The sequence below is a fragment of the Eschrichtius robustus genome, chromosome 9 (assembly GCF_028021215.1).
Source record: "Eschrichtius robustus isolate mEscRob2 chromosome 9, mEscRob2.pri, whole genome shotgun sequence".
In the NCBI taxonomy this organism is placed as follows: Eukaryota; Metazoa; Chordata; class Mammalia; order Artiodactyla; family Eschrichtiidae; genus Eschrichtius; species Eschrichtius robustus.
Genome location: NC_090832.1, coordinates 58,934,167 through 58,950,349, shown reverse-complemented (window position 1 = coordinate 58,950,349; position 16,183 = coordinate 58,934,167).

Here is a 16,183-nt window from a genome sequence, read left to right as displayed (position 1 = left end):
TGTTTCGTGCTGTCCCTTTACTTGACTATGAGAAAAACAGAATATCCTTTGCAATAAAAGGATAAAACCAAAGCCCTAAAGCAACATTAAATTCCATATTTTGTAATAATCCTGCTCCTTATTTCTCCTAGTCCTCATCTCAGCTTCTCTTAGTTATTTTTCTGAGAGTCCTCAGAGTGGAAAATAGTAATAGTGCGAAGGTATTTTATGTGACCTGATAACACGGTTGTATTATCCATCAAGAACATGATCTTCCTCAGTTTCTCTGTCTCATAGCTCTCATTTTAAAATGATCTAGAATTCCACTTTCTTTTGCAGAAGGTCCTAGAAAACCAATGAAATAGAGAGATCATTTCAAAGAGTAATATACCAACCAACCTTCACAAACATAGACCTGTTAAATAGAAAGAAAATATTATGTGATTCAAATCTAAAGGTGACTTTTATCTGTCAAGCCATTGAAATACACCAGCATATTTATTTCTTCCATGATGATACCCTATAAGAGTTAACTCAGAAATGTGTCAGGAATTAAGTTTATTTTATAGATGCTATCGTTATCAATGGGGGAAAAAATCCCTTCAAAAAGCACTAGTTGGTTTTTGTAAAAAATTTTACCTTTTGAGTCTAGGAGAGTTTGTTTCAATCACTTTCCAGCAAGAAGAATAAGCTACCTATATAATGTTGACAAAATGGAATCACAAAATAAAACTGAATTACCTTCCTAATACCTGTGATAAGACAACACCAACTAACATATTCTGAGTATTTACCAGATGGTGGTCTGGATACTTTGAGGTAGTTTCTATTACTAACCCCATTTTACAGATGGGAAAATGGAGACCAGGAGAAGTTAAGTAACTTGTCTAAGGTGATGGTGCTGGTTTGGGGCAAAGCTAGAATTTGAATAGAGAATCTTGGTCCAGAGTCCAAGTTTTTAACCACAACCGGTCATTAAAAACTAAGGGGTGACAAACTCTCTAAAACTGATACTCGATGCAATGTGTTAAATATTTCTCATGCCATTTCTGTGTAGAAAAATAACTACTTGGTATTCCAAGCCAATGGCTGATCCCTAGTCCTGAATATAGGTGGAAACGTGATGCAACTAAGGAAACTGTTTACTAGTTTCCTCCTGTCCCCACTCTCCACCAAAAACACCTCTCCCTGAAAGTGACTGAGTGCTCCAAGCATCAGACTGACTCTGGACAGTATGGAAATTTGATGAGGGCAAAGAGAAACCAAGAAGTCCATGGTGTTATCGCCCAACGTGGTTTAGGTGGGCCAGGATGACAGAGCCACAGGTTCTTCAGTAGTTCATGTTCCTGTGCATCTTGAGGACTGAATTTCCTTGCCCAGATCCCTGGTCCCAATTCCGATTGAGGAAGGTGGCTTTGATGTGAAGTCGCACAAGCCAACACCTAGGAGCAGGAGCTCCACACAGCCAGCCTCCTGGAGAGGGCTGGGGGCTATTCCACAGAGGATGCTGTCCCTCTCCCCTCCCCATGAATAAGCAAAGCTCAAGCTTACAGCAAGCCACAGAGAGGATGTATCTTCTCCAATTTTTACAATATGGGATAATGGATAACGGATGGATTGCAAAAGAAGACATTCAAATGTTCTTGGTCCTGTTTGCTTTTTTCAGTTGGTGTTTGCCATGCAAAGGGTGAAAGCCTGTTGGGTTTTTTGTTTTGTTTTGTTTTGGGAGGTTTTTTTTTGGTACAGTGAAGGGTATTAACGTTTTATGGAGAGGAGATGGATTGGTCTTTTTGAAGTGCTTGCTGTGCTATTACTGCTCAAAGAATGAAATCAGTTCCGCATTAAGCTGAGGCTCTCATGGTAGCCTGGGAGGCAGAGGCACATCATGTTTCCACTTTCTGAACTCAAGGCACACAGCTCAGAGAAAGTTGTGGGATAGCTCAGATCTGCTTAGAACAACCTGCAAATTAGTAGCTATAACTGGATCAAAACTACCCAGCTGTTGTTTGTTGCTAAATGGGTACCACACAGAGAAGCCCCTCTTATCCCCAGTGGGAAAAACGCCTCAGTTAGACTGCAGGTTAGACAAGACTGAGGAGCCCTCTCAGAGAGTCTGCCACTTTTACACAAACTTTCCAAATTATTGTCTAATGAGAAAACTTGAGAACCCTTCAAAAATGCACCCAGCCATAATTCAAAAAGATACATGCACCCCAATGTTCATTGCAGCACTATTTACAATAGCCAGGACACGGAAGCAACCTAAATGTCCACCAACAGATCAATGGATAAAGAAGATGTGGCAAATATATACAATGGAATATTACTCAGCCATAAAAAGTAATGAAATTGTGCCATTTGCAGGTACGTGGATGGACTTAGAGACTGTCATACAGAGTGAAGTAAGTCAGAAAGAGAAAAACAACTATAGTATGATATTGCTTATATGTGGAATCCAGAAAAATGATACAGATGAACTTATTTGCAAAGCAGAAATAGAGACACAGGGGTAGAGAACAAACATATGGATGCCAAGGTGGGGAAGGGAAGGTGGGATGAATTGGGAGATTGGGATTGACATATATACACTACTATGTATAAAACAAATAACTAATGAGAACCTACTGTATAGCACAGGGAACTCTACTCCGTTCTCTGTGGTGACCTAAATGGGAAGGAAACCCAAAAAAGAGGGGATATATGTATACGTATAGCTGGTTCACTTTGCTGTACAGCAGAAACTAACACAACATTGTAAAGCAACTATACTCCAATAAAAATTAATTTAAAAAAAACGCACCCAGCCATTCAGAGTGAATGAAGGACACACATCTTCCCTTGCTCTTCCTCATTGTCATGCCCGAAAGCTGAGCAGAGTTAAGCGCCACGATGAGACACAACCCCTTCTTGTTCTCTCTCCTGCCTCTACTCTCTCCCTCAAAACTCTCTGGCCACCCGTGTCCTCATCATGGCAGTTTCACAGCTAAGATTTGCTCCCAGGCTCACAGCAGTCTAGGATTTCCCAGTGCATTCAAGGGGCAAAGGCCCACTACTCTGCTATATGTCCACAGCTTTACCCTCCACCAAATTATGATATTTTATTTTTTACAAAACGAAAGCTTTGTAAAGTCTGACTTGTGACTCAAGTGACCTAGCGTATTCATAGAGAAATCTCGGAGCCTCAGGTTCCTCATCTGTTAAATGAGGATAATAAGGTTTGGGGGAAGAGCAAACATGAAAATCCCATGATGAGGTCCCAGCTTGTGGCAGGCCCTCTGCCCTTTGTCTATTGCCCTCGTGATTAATTTCATGCCCTGAACACCATGGAGTTCTTCATACATGCGGGGAAAGTTATCCAACCAGAAATATTTAGAGCCATTAAGACCACCCCCAAATTCGCACGTATTTATATGAACTTAAATGTTCAATAGCTCATTTACCTTTCTTAAATCTTATAATTTTACCAATAGAATAAATAACATTGAGATGGAAAATGGGTTAAAGACATTGTTACCCCAAACTTCACCCCCTCAAAGGGTTTTATTCATCTATAGCATCTTGACCAAAGAGCAAAATTTCTTTAAAACACTAAAGAGAGAAGAGGAGGAAATAATGATAAGTGATCCACTGCCATTTCCCTACCTTTCCTTCAGGATGGCTCCCTGTTCATCACTGGTAGGAGGCTACCTCTGGGACCCAAAACCAAATCATCATATCAGTAGAGTAAGAAAACAGTAAATTTCTGTTTCTACTCTAGGCATCGGAACAGCATATTTTATAGTGGGCTACAGATGCTAAGTTATTTGAATCTTCGTTCAGATGTTCCTAATTTACATTGTCTGTGGCAAATAAAAAGATAAGTACAATCCATATTGCAAATGCATCATACCATGATAAATCTGTAGCCTTCTTTCTTGGTCTTCTCCACCTCGTGGAATTTATATTGAAGTCATAATAATGTCAGACCTACACTATGAATATCTTCCTGCTAATTATGCCTAGTTTTTAAAACAGTGCCCATGTATGAAGACAGTATTATGGTATTCTTGATTATACCCTAAATAATTCTGTAAGCATAAAACATGCTGAATAATATTGGAATTCCACTAAATAACTGCAATAAACATAAAACTATCACATACATTCCAACAGTTTTTTTTTTTCTTTTTATGAAGAATGCTTTTGATGAGATGCAACATCCTTTGGAAAAGAATCCCTGAATAAAAAAATCCATAAATATTAATTCTGATTTCTGTTTAATCCTAGAAACAAAAATTACAGAATTTAGCTCAAAGAACAATATCAAAACAATAATGATTATAATAATCATAGTACTAATCATAACAAATAATATTTGAGTTCTGAGCTAGTTACGTCCTAGGTATGATGCGTCTATGCTTTGAAGACATTACTCTTTTAATCCTTCCATCAATCCTATAAAATAGGGACTCTTCTTATCCCCATTTTATGGTCAAAGATACTGAGACTTAGAGAGATCAAGTTCTTTGCTCAAGGTCATATTGCTGGTATAATAGAATGCAGATTAGCAAGATTTTGGCTTTGAGGTCACATTTAAAATGTTTGGTTTTATGAGTTCTTAAAACGCTTGGTTTTATGAGTTTTCTGCCAGAAATGGCAGAAAATTTCTCCAGTTAGGCTTAACCTATCTCATCAACTCTTTTTTTTTTTTTTTTTCTTCAAAAGGACCTAGTAGACAAACTTACATTGGTGGGTCTTGTAGGCAGAGTTTCAGTAGCTATAGTAACCATGTAATGTAAATGTCCAAGAATCAGGCTCTGATTCCAGGTCAGATGTGTTAGTCCCCAGGACACAGTTGGACACCTACAACCTCTGAGGCTGGTTTTCCTCCTAATGCTCCCAGCCAGCCAGCCCCACCTTACCTCACATCCTGCCACGGTGTTCAGAGCTTGTCCACTGGGAGAGTTTCTCAGAACAGGGGCGGCAACAATAGGCTCCCCCTTTTAAACATGTTCTTACAAAACCAAGGCAGCTGACGGGGCAGTGTGGCATTCCAAACTGTTCTTCTGACATTTTAAAACATTGATTCAGATTCCAAAGCTTAATTTACATCCAGTTTGGCCATGTTTATGGTTCTGAAGAGTGTGTCCAGCTCTGCAGCTGTGTGACAGAGTCTGGCTGGGGGGGTGAGGATTGTTACTCCCATGCCTGTGATGGTCACCTGCACCTGTGATGCGCACATGAATCTGGGACAGTCCCATGAGTTGATGGGAAAGTGGAGAGCTGGGTTCAGAGTACTTGAAATGTTCAGTTTCATTCAAACGAACAATCTCCAATTTAGTGAACAAAATTAATAATTAAGATACACCCCATGTGCTAGAGGCACTAAAATGTGATTTACTCACTTTGACATACAAAAAAAGGCAAATCAGATTTCCCTGTAATTTAAATTTTAAAAGCTAATGCTATTAAAAAAAAATAAAAATAAAAAAACCTAAAAGGTTAATAGCTTCATTAAACTACATTTCTCCCCACATCATCATCTCAAATCGTAGTGTAATTAAGCAATCTGGTAACATCTATATAAAGCAATTTGAATTGTGTGAACAGCCTCTGTGTTACGCCACACCCCAGGCCATCACCACACACACACAAATCTCACACTTAACAAAAAGGAAATGACTCTTAGCAGAGATCTGTACAAATGATTTTTTCTGATCAATTATAATTTATTAGATAGGATTTGGTCTGAAATAAATATTGCAATGTTTGGGGTGCACTGATTTTTTTTTAATATTTAAAAGGTTTATATTCTTCATATCCTTCACAGAATCTTCTTTCCAGGGGATAAGTGAAAAGGAAAATGCAGTTCGATTCATTTCTTCCAATATAGCACACTAGGACTTACCCATTTAGACCTCAGACAATGTCCTCTCTAGTCTCCTCGTCCCCTGAGCCTGAATGGAGGGATACTCTCTCAATGTATGCTCAGCTATCAGCTACCACAAGTCACTTAAGTAAACACAGAGGCACCTTGGTGAAAGCAATTGCATGGTCTGAATACCATCAACTGACACTTCTCTTCAGTGACCCTCTCAGGTCTCAGAAATGGTCTTTTCAAATTCCAGGTCTTGAGGTATCGATTTCAATCAGCAGCTTTTCCTAAGAGCATCATTTCAAAAATAGCCCTGTCACAATTTCTACCATCTCATCTTCGTTTCATTTGGGCTTTGTATTCCTATTTGAAACCATTCAGCGAAATGACACCAGAGGCATTGATTCAACTTCATGCATAGGCAATCGAATTTATTCTCCTGTATATGAGAAAACATTGATACTTCAGTGTGGGGGAAGGAGGTTTCAGGTTTATACAGTCTAGTTACTTTTTTTTCTCTTTTTGAAGAAATAAAAACCTCAAATTAGACCAATCTCATCACAAAATTCCATGCTTACTGCTGAACTGGTGACTTAAATCAGTCAGCATCAATTCTATCCTTTCAGGTTCTAACAGGGATAGACTAAAAAAAAAAAAAAAATTTAAAAGATGTGTGGCAAAAAGGAACGAAATTGAGTTATTTGTAGTGTGGTGGATGGACCTAGAGTCTGTCATACAGAGTGAAGTAAGTCAGAAAGAGAAAAACAAATACTGTATGCTAACGCATATATATGGAATCTAGAAAAATGGTACTGATAGACCTAATGGCAGGGCAGGAATAAAGACGCAGACATAGAGAACAGACTTGAGGACACGGGGTGGGGGGAAGGGGAGGCTGGGACGAAGTGAGTGAGTAGCACTGACATATATACACTACCAAATGTAAAATAGATAGCTAGTGGGAAGCAGCCGCATAGCACAGGGAGATCAGCTCGGTGCTGTGTGACCACCTAGAGGGGTGGGATAGGGAGGGTGGGAGGGAGGCTCAAGAGGGAGGGGATATGGGGATATATGTATACATAAAGCTGATTCACTTTGTTATACAGCAGAAACTAACACAACATTGTAAAGCAATTATACTCCAATAAAGATGCAAAAAAAAAGATGTGTGGCAAGTGTGCACACATGTTGTTAAAGTAGAAAACATGAAATGATGAACTATAATTCCAATGTAAATTTTTTACTAATTGGCTCCTGCCATCTATATGATATTCAGTTTTTCTCAAGCTGTAATTATGAGCTGCCTAACGAGTGTTTATTTGATGACAGGGATCAGAAAAAGGCTGACACCCGTCCGTTCATTTTGCAGTAAGAATGTGGAGGTTCAGAGTCACCCATAATCTTATCGGTTAAAAATTCTTGGATTGCCCTGATAACCCTCCCATGACAAATAAATTCAGATTGTTTTTCTATAGCAGGGGGAAAACAAAAGGAGAGAAATCTAATTACTTTTTATTCTCTAAACACTGTAATATATACTTTACACACGTTCTTTCGTTTAATCTTTACATAGACCCTTTAAGGAAGTAATACCACATTTTGCAAATGGTGAAACAGACTGATATTAAGTAACTGGTCCACATCATTAGTAAGAGGCAGAATTGGGATTTGAATCCAGGACTTCAGAACACAAATACAGGCATAGTTTTAGCATCTACGATGTACCAGGTGTTATGTGAGATGAGGGGCATTTACAGTTGAACAATATATGGTTCCTGTCCTCAAAGAGCCCATATTCAAATAGAGGCAAATACAAGAAAATGACTACAACTGAAAAAATAGAGGAAAAGGTCTAAGGTTAAACATTAGCATACTGAAAACAGAAGTATATTAAAAGAATAATTCGCTAAAGCAGGTTTGGGCCAGGAATGCGAAGATGTTTCAACATTTGGAAAGAATATTTCAAATTAGGAAATTAGAAAGAAATGTACTATCATCTTGCGTGCCAAAAAGGCACTTGATAAAATTAAATATCTGTTATTGATGTTTAAAAATGTATTAATATAGAAATAAAAAGAAAGAATTGCAAATATTAGAAAAGAAATATTATTGTTTATACAGAAAATCCAAAGGGGTCAACTAAATACTATTAGACATACGAGTAAATAAAAGATAAGTGGTACAAGATATATACACAAAAATTAGCACTTTCCTATACACTATCAATTCCAAATTAGAAAAAAAAGTTATAGAAAAAGGTCCACATGTTAATAGTTCACAAAATTATTGAGTACCTGGGAATAAAGTCAAGAAATATACAAGACTACATGAAACAAGGTAGGAAACTGTTAAAGGACAAGGATATAGTCTCATATACTACTGGGGGAAGAGTCCACTTTTACAGTGTCTTTGGAAGGCAGCTGGGTAGTCCTTCTCAAAACTGAAGATACTCTTCGACCCAGCAATTTTACTTCTAGGAAACTATTCTACTGAAATTCAGTCACAGATGCAAAAGGATCTATTTGCAAAGATGTTTATTGTATGTATGTATGTATGTATGTAATGTAAAACAATACATAAAAATTGGAAAGAAATAGATATCTATCAAAAGGGGAATAGGTAAGTAAACCATGGCACATCCATACTATAAAATATAGTATACATTAAAGAGAGCAAGAGATATATAGAAACTGACGTAGAAGAATGCCCATGATACATTGTTAAATGAAAAAGAAAGATCGAAAAATTGTGTGCATTCTCTTTCTTACTGTACACATTTCTGTATTGTGTCCATTTTCTTAACTCACCTTTTGCTTTTGTAATTAAAAAAACATGACTACAACTCACTGAACACTTGATAAACATGATAAGAGAAGTATGAACCAAGTACAGTGAGAGCCCAGAAAGGAAGTGTAAAACGTTCCCAAAGGGAGTTGGACTTCAGGCATCACTTGAGAACTCTGTGCCATGAAGGATGAAGAGGAACTTTCTTAATAAAGAATGGCTGTGGAGCATTCCACACAGAGAACAGCCCATGCCAAGACTAGGAGAGCGAAAGGCATGGTGCATTCCAGGAAGACTGAAAAACCCAGTGCAGCAGAAACCTAGGGTGTCTGGGGGAACAGATGGAGAAAAGACCGAGAAGGTAGTTCGGGGCTCAGTTGCGAAGCAGCTAATGTAACAAGCTCAGGAATTTACATTTCCCTCAGCCTCAGTAAGACACAAAGGGCCTTTTTAAGTACATGAACAGCATAAATTCTGGAAGAAGACCCTGTCAAGAGCGGGGGAGATGTATAGAATGATGGAGGAAAGTTTGAGGGGAAAGAGGGGGTTTTGGGGAAGAAAAGACGAAAGTTGAATTTGTGGTAGTATCTCACACAATGACAGGGTAAGATTTGGGAAAAGTATTCTTAAAATGGATCTAAGTCATGTAATATAACTTAGAAATATGGAATATACATCAGAAGTGCAGAAAGAGGCCCTGGGCAAATTAGGAGGCAAGGTGGATTTGAGAGGGGAGCAGAGGTGGGAGGCATGGTGCTCATACCCACAGAAGCCAGAAACTGCCCCCAGCGTGTCACATACACATCATCTCCTTCAGTATTCAAGCAACAGGGGAACATCATTTACACGGATGAGACTTCAGGTCTCAAAATCAGAAGACTGAAAGCAAGTTGCAACACTTCCCCCATAAAGAAAACATGAAGCGGGACTTCACTGGTGGTCCAGTGGGTTAGACTCGAGGCTCCCAATGCAGGGGGCCTGGGTTCGATCCCTGGTTGGGGAACTAGATCCTGCATGCCACAACTAATAAGCCTGCACGCCGCAAGGAAGATCCCACCTGCCACAACTAAGACCTGGCGCAGCCAAAATGATAAATATAGATAGATAGATAGATAGATAGATAGATAGATAGATAGATAGATAGATAAGTAAATAAAATATTAAAAAAAATAAATCATGAAGCAACTATAATGTTTATAGAATCCAGAATGTTATTATGGGTAGCACAAGCCACAGGAAGTTTTATAATATTGACTGTAGAACAAGATGAAATAACCTGAAATACATCACCATCATTGGTGAGGGAGCGTGTAGTCATTCATCCAACAGAAACTCATCTTGTTTCTATCATGTGCAGGTACTGTGCTGGGGGCGGGGCTGCAGGGCACAGAAGGATAGGGAACGGTCCCTGCGATGAGGGTCTTTGCTGCTAATGAAAGAGCCCAGATAAACACACTAGAGAACGTGAGGGAGCAGCTGCCAAGCTGGCTGAGCACATCAACACGGGGAGTTCAGGAGAAAAGCGAGTCCCGATCCATCGGGGGATAGGTCAGTCAAGGGGAGGCCACGAGAGGTGGGCATCCGAGGAGGGGCAGCACAGGGGGAAGTGGAGGAGGAGTAGAAGGGCATCTGGGCTGTCCCTCACCTCTTCCCCTGACTGCGGACCTCTTGACTCTGCGGCCACACGTGTTTTGTCTGTATTGCCGGTAGCGAGTTAATATCATCCGTGGAGGCACTGGGCGCATGTTAGTTGGATGCTGACTGGATGACAAATGAAGGAGATGTGGAAAACTGCATGATCGTATTCTCAGAGGCCCATAACAGTATACGCCGACTTCTATCGTGCACTTGCTGTCCATGGAGGGCTCCACGGTCATTGCTTCATTGAATGTCCACCACAGCTTTTTGAGATACGGAGCCCCAGCATTCTCATATGACACAGGAAAGTCACCTGGTTCATGAGATAAAAAGGCAAAGACACAGATCTATTTTGAGATATTGGGAAGAGATACTGAGATGTTTCAGGAAAACAAGGACTACAGAGCACCTAGTCTTCAACTCAGAGTGGGATTTAAGCCACTCTCAGGATTTAAAGCAGCAGCTGTGAGGGTTAAGAGTAGCTGAGCAGTAAAGAGGCCTGATGAACTGAAGGCTGGCCTCATCTGGGAGACCGTATGTGCATGTGTGTGTAGATATGTACCTAAGTATGTGTCAGATGAACACTAGCACACTTAAACATCCCCAGGAGGTGCTGAGAGGAGTCAAAAGAGAGAGGAAAAAGATGAGGGCAAGGCGATGAAGAGAGATATGGAAGGGCTGAAGGCTGGGAGTGTCCAAAGAGAGGCCTCAGGACTTTGAGACACAAGGACAAATTTTCATGCCTGATCTCAATCTCTTCCTTTTACAAAATGCCACATACTGAGTGGCAAGAAGTTACTGTTAATTGTTGTAGGTGCGAGAGTTATATATACATATTTTTTAAGTCCTCATTTAGTCATGGTCACTGAAGTAAAATGACATGACGTCTGCAGGATGAGGGGAACTTGAGAAAAGAATAAAAATTTGGAGCAATGCAGTATGACATACAGTCTCTAAAAAAGGAGACCTGGCCGTAAACCAACCAAAGGGGATACGAAAAAGTGATAGAATTCTCTGTCTTATTTCCTTTTGGGGACTTTAAATGGAGTAACAGCAGTGTCCATGAAAGAAAAATGAATTTCAAAAATAAAACATTCTATCTCTTACATTAAAAGACACTTTCTACATATTTTACCTTTATGCAGAAAAAACATCAGGAGTAATTACATAGCAGATGTGGGTATTAACAAGGTTCACAGGTAACTGAAAGACATATTTAAGTAGTATGAAGACTTGCTAACCTTCCCACCACATCTCCTCTCCACCTTGCGGAAAAAAAAAAATTTCTTAGCTATTGATAACCTTTAATTTTGTAACAGAATTGTAAATGTTTATTAAAAAGGTGTCTCTGAACTTTTAAATTTAAAAATAGGTTTAGCATGGCACCATGGACAAACCCCATCTTGCCAAATTAACAGGGCATGTGACTAACACAAGAGCTGAAATTTGAAATTAGAAATGTAGAAATTCACTGAATAATGAACCTCAGTTATTTTCTGGATGATTCTTCTCACATTAGATCTCAATTCCCCATTCCTAAGTGAACTCTGGAGATCTTAACCATAGAAAGAGTCTTCAGGTTCAATTTTTTAAAAAACATATATACATACATATATATATATATATATATATATATATATATATATATATATATATATATATAAAATACAAAGCTATCAGAAAATCCTCACCAGTTACTGAGAATGATTTCCTTATGGCTTGGGAGATGCTGCCAAGATTCCCTTTAAGCTTTACTTAGATGGCACTCAAGTCAGATTCCCATATGGAATTACTCCCCACACAGGAGCCTGACCTGGGGGAAGCTGAACAAAGAGGAGATTATTTACAAACCCCCAAAGCAGGGGCTGTTTTACATTTCTCCCACCCTGGATCTAATTCCATTGGTAAATACAGCACATATTAAGTTATAAAGCATAATTATGAAAAGGCCAAAAAGTGCTACAGAGGACCGACCCTCCTGATACTGTGAGGCGGAGGCCAGGGACCAGGGATGGCTGGACAGGCTGCCTGGGTTGCTGGCACCCAGGAGTTACAACCATCACAGTGGGAGCCAGAGACAGACCGATGCCTGCAAGCTCATACCATTGCTTAAGGACACCTTACAGGAATCGTCTGTGTTCTGAGGGGCAGTCTTTCTGTCAGATAACTTTTGGGCAGTTTCCCTTCATGTGAAGAAAATATATAAGGTGGTAGTTGTAACAGCCCTCTAAAGCTCTCCCTGCAGAGTACCCTTGAAACCAGGCCCTGAAATACTACAGGTAATACTGACACACATTGGTTCTTGGTAGAGTGGGCTTTGGTTGGTCTTTATCCAAAGAGGAAGGAAAATTTTCCGTGAAACAAAACAGTATTTAATGACAATCATGAAAAAGTACTACTTTTTTTCTGGCTCACATCCTGAAAATATTGGATGAAAAAAATGTATAGTTTTTACTTACTATTTAACCCACTTGTATTTTGTTAATTGAGAAAGACTCAAAAATTTTTTTTCAAATATCACGGGGCTCTTGTGAGGATAATTTGCCTGTAGCTTATTTAAGCCCTAGACTTTTCTTGGGATCACATTTAAGAGAAACATCAGAACACTCATTCAGCAGGAAGGCAAGCTATCGTGCAAGGAAGCAGCAGTCTCGGCCTCTGTCTTCTTTGGACCGGTCTTCATGTGTCAGTGTGATAATGGAGAATGAGCTAGCCCAGCCCAAAGTCCACGCATCGGGCTACTGGAACCACCACTGACTGGATTGAGGGATTTGTTTTCTGCAACCATTTAGACAATATTTTCTTTCACTTCCTTGATTTATTTATTTGTTTGTTTATTTATTTATTTATTTATATAAAGAAAGCAGAATTAGGTAAGGTAGTGTTTTGGAGTAAACCTGCCTGGGTTCATCTTTCATCTCCACCACTTAGCTGTGTCGCTAAGTTACTTAATCACTCTGTCTCCCTTTCCTCATCAATGAAATAGAGCATATTGGTATTTCCCTCTGTGATGGTCTCTATCCAGATTTCAATGATAATCTGAGCTTGGTTCAATGCCTGGCACATGATGATTCAATAAATGCTTGTCATTTTTATGATTATCTAAAGAATTTGCACTTTCAAAGCACATCAGGAAAATCAAAGACCCTCTGTATGTGCTTTCCTATAATGTCCTACAATGAGAAAGATTCTGGTGTCTATCCCATGTGGGGCATATAATATGAATTCCATAAATGTTGTGAATTAATTTGGAAGTGCAGTTATTTTGAAGTGTAAAGTAGGTGAAAACAATTTTATTTTCAGAAATGAAAGCACTAAAACAAGTATTTAAAGAATCATGTAGGAAAATATCTGATAAATGCTGTAATATTAATGACAATATTTTGTGCAGCTTTGTCAAAAAGCTTAATGAAATACAAATAACATTTCCAATGAATTAAAACTATATTGTGTAGGCTTGTTGAATTGGCTAATGGTTGACAATTTCTGGAATACATCGAGGTAAATCAGAAATCCCTGGAGGCAGAAAAAAACCATGTTGGGGGCTATGAAAATGAAAAAAGAGAGAACCACCTGGCAATCTATTTTTTGTTTGACCTTAATTCCTAATTTCTAAATTTTAAAAATACCTTGGATTCCAAAATAAAAATTATTCAAGCTATGTTTTTAATATGTTTTTAGATATTCAAAACTAGATAATCAATAGACTATCTAATTTAGATAGTCTAAATTAGACAATTTATATGGATTTGGCCCTATCCATATAAATGAGACAATTTAGACTATCTAAAACTAGTTTTAGATATTCAAATTAGGTAATCTCAATATTATAGGTTTTATTTTCCCCCCTTGGACATTAAACATGTAATCTATACTTTCAAATTTCTCACTTTATTTTAGCAAAGTGGAGACCAAAGAAGTTCTGCTTAAGATGTTCTAATAAAAAAGTGAGAAACCATTCTCCAGTGTCTAATGAAAATCAGATCCGTTACCTAATACTTACTGTGCATATGTGTAAGCTTCTATTACTAGGTCTCTTAAAATGTGTGTGTGTGTGTGTGTGTGTGTGTGTGTGTGTGTGTGTGTGCGTGTTACCCATTTCAAGAGAATCTAGAGCTAAAACAACCCTTATTTCTTTACATTGCTAGTCTTCTAGTTGACAGTCTTTGTCATGTAGAAGTTTTCCTTTCAATGAATAATTCAGACTCAAACTGCATATTGGTAACTATATTTTAAACCAAAAAATTCCTCACATAATAAATACATTTTATGCACATTAACTTCGAATTTACTTCAGAAAGCTATTTACAATATAAATAATTATAAATGGGAACACTTTGCAAGATATCATTGACATAGCTAATGTTTTCTACTTTACATTCCAAAGTAAAAGTTCAAATTACAGATTTATACTATGATATCACTAAAAACTATACATTGCAAGATGGTATTTGAAATATTGGCAATCAGTATCTTCTTTCACAAATATAATCCTTTTATAGCATGTCAGTCAAAAAACAAACATAAAATATTTTATCTTTTTTTGAAGTGCCTACTTGTATGTTTCGTTTTTTGAAATATTTCCCTTTGGGGAAAAATATTGGAGAAAAGTTACAGTACTTCTAAAATTTTTTCCATGCCAATTTCATTTCTTTTGAAATGTAAACACACCAGGGTTGTTGGGTGCAAATGCAACTGTGATTAAATGTGCTCCGGATCAGCAAATTAGGACAAACTATATAGGCTTATGAAAGCAAATTCCCATGCAGCAAAACTGTAATAAATAAAATGATAAACGTTTGGTTTAAATTATCAATTAGGATTTCTTATGTGAACCATCAGTTTTTAAGGAGCACAGCAGAATAGAACTCTGTTACTTGTTTTACAATTGCTTGTGTGTGTGTGTGTGTGTGTGTGTGTGTGTGTACTAGACATACACACAGCCTTTCTGCATACCGTCCTAGAAAAGGAACTCTGAGCAAACCCTATTTGGATATGAGCACAATCTCACTTTTTGAGTTCAGCATTACCCGTACAACTCTTGTGCACAAGAAATGAGCCCCACACAGAAATTTCTCCCAAGAATATTTTCTAGGCATGTGTCCATAGCTGTCCTGTCATTCATCTGAGGTTTAGAGTGAAAATGAATGTTTTATCCGCAATGCATTTCCCAGGAAGGACTAACCAATTGATTTTGCTGTCTTATAGTCAAATTCCTATTCACAAAAGCTGACGCTGACATGAAAGTTGAATCACTTATTTGGAGAACCAGAGGATTCACATTCATTATTAAGTCATTCAGAAGACAAGATGTGTCCTTCTGTCCTGTAATTTGAGTGAATGAAGGAACCAAATCTGGGCACTCAAACTTTTTAAATCAGAGTACATTGAAGCTTAAGCTATTCTGCTGGGCAAGGTAAGTGACCCCAAAATGGCCAAATCCTCAGTTTTCCAATCAGCATTGACTCTGTCATTTCCAAATACTACTAGTACTAATTAGAATTGCACTGAATAGTTTAGTAACAACCAGCTCTTAAAAGAAAGCAAGAGAGCTATAAAATATATCTGTATTCAGAAGGTCTCTTTAGCTGTAGTGTCTTCTATCAAACTTATTTGGTCTAGGTCTTGGGAAAAAAATCTTTTCGTTTCATTTTAAAATGTCTATGCATATTTTCCAAATGATCTTTTATTGAATTGATCCTCATCCCCCATTCAAAAGACAAGAAAATGAAGCATATTATCCTTTTTTTTTAGAAGAGCCCATTAAAGCCTAGTTTAAGTGGGATTCTCTGCCCAGAAGCAGCATGTGGCAGCAGGGTGTAGAGAGAATTAAGAATAGCACCCCATGGAAATATTCTAGTCCTATAAAATATAATCAAAAAAGAATAAATGAGTTTTCTGTATAATACTGAAGGCAAATCATTTATT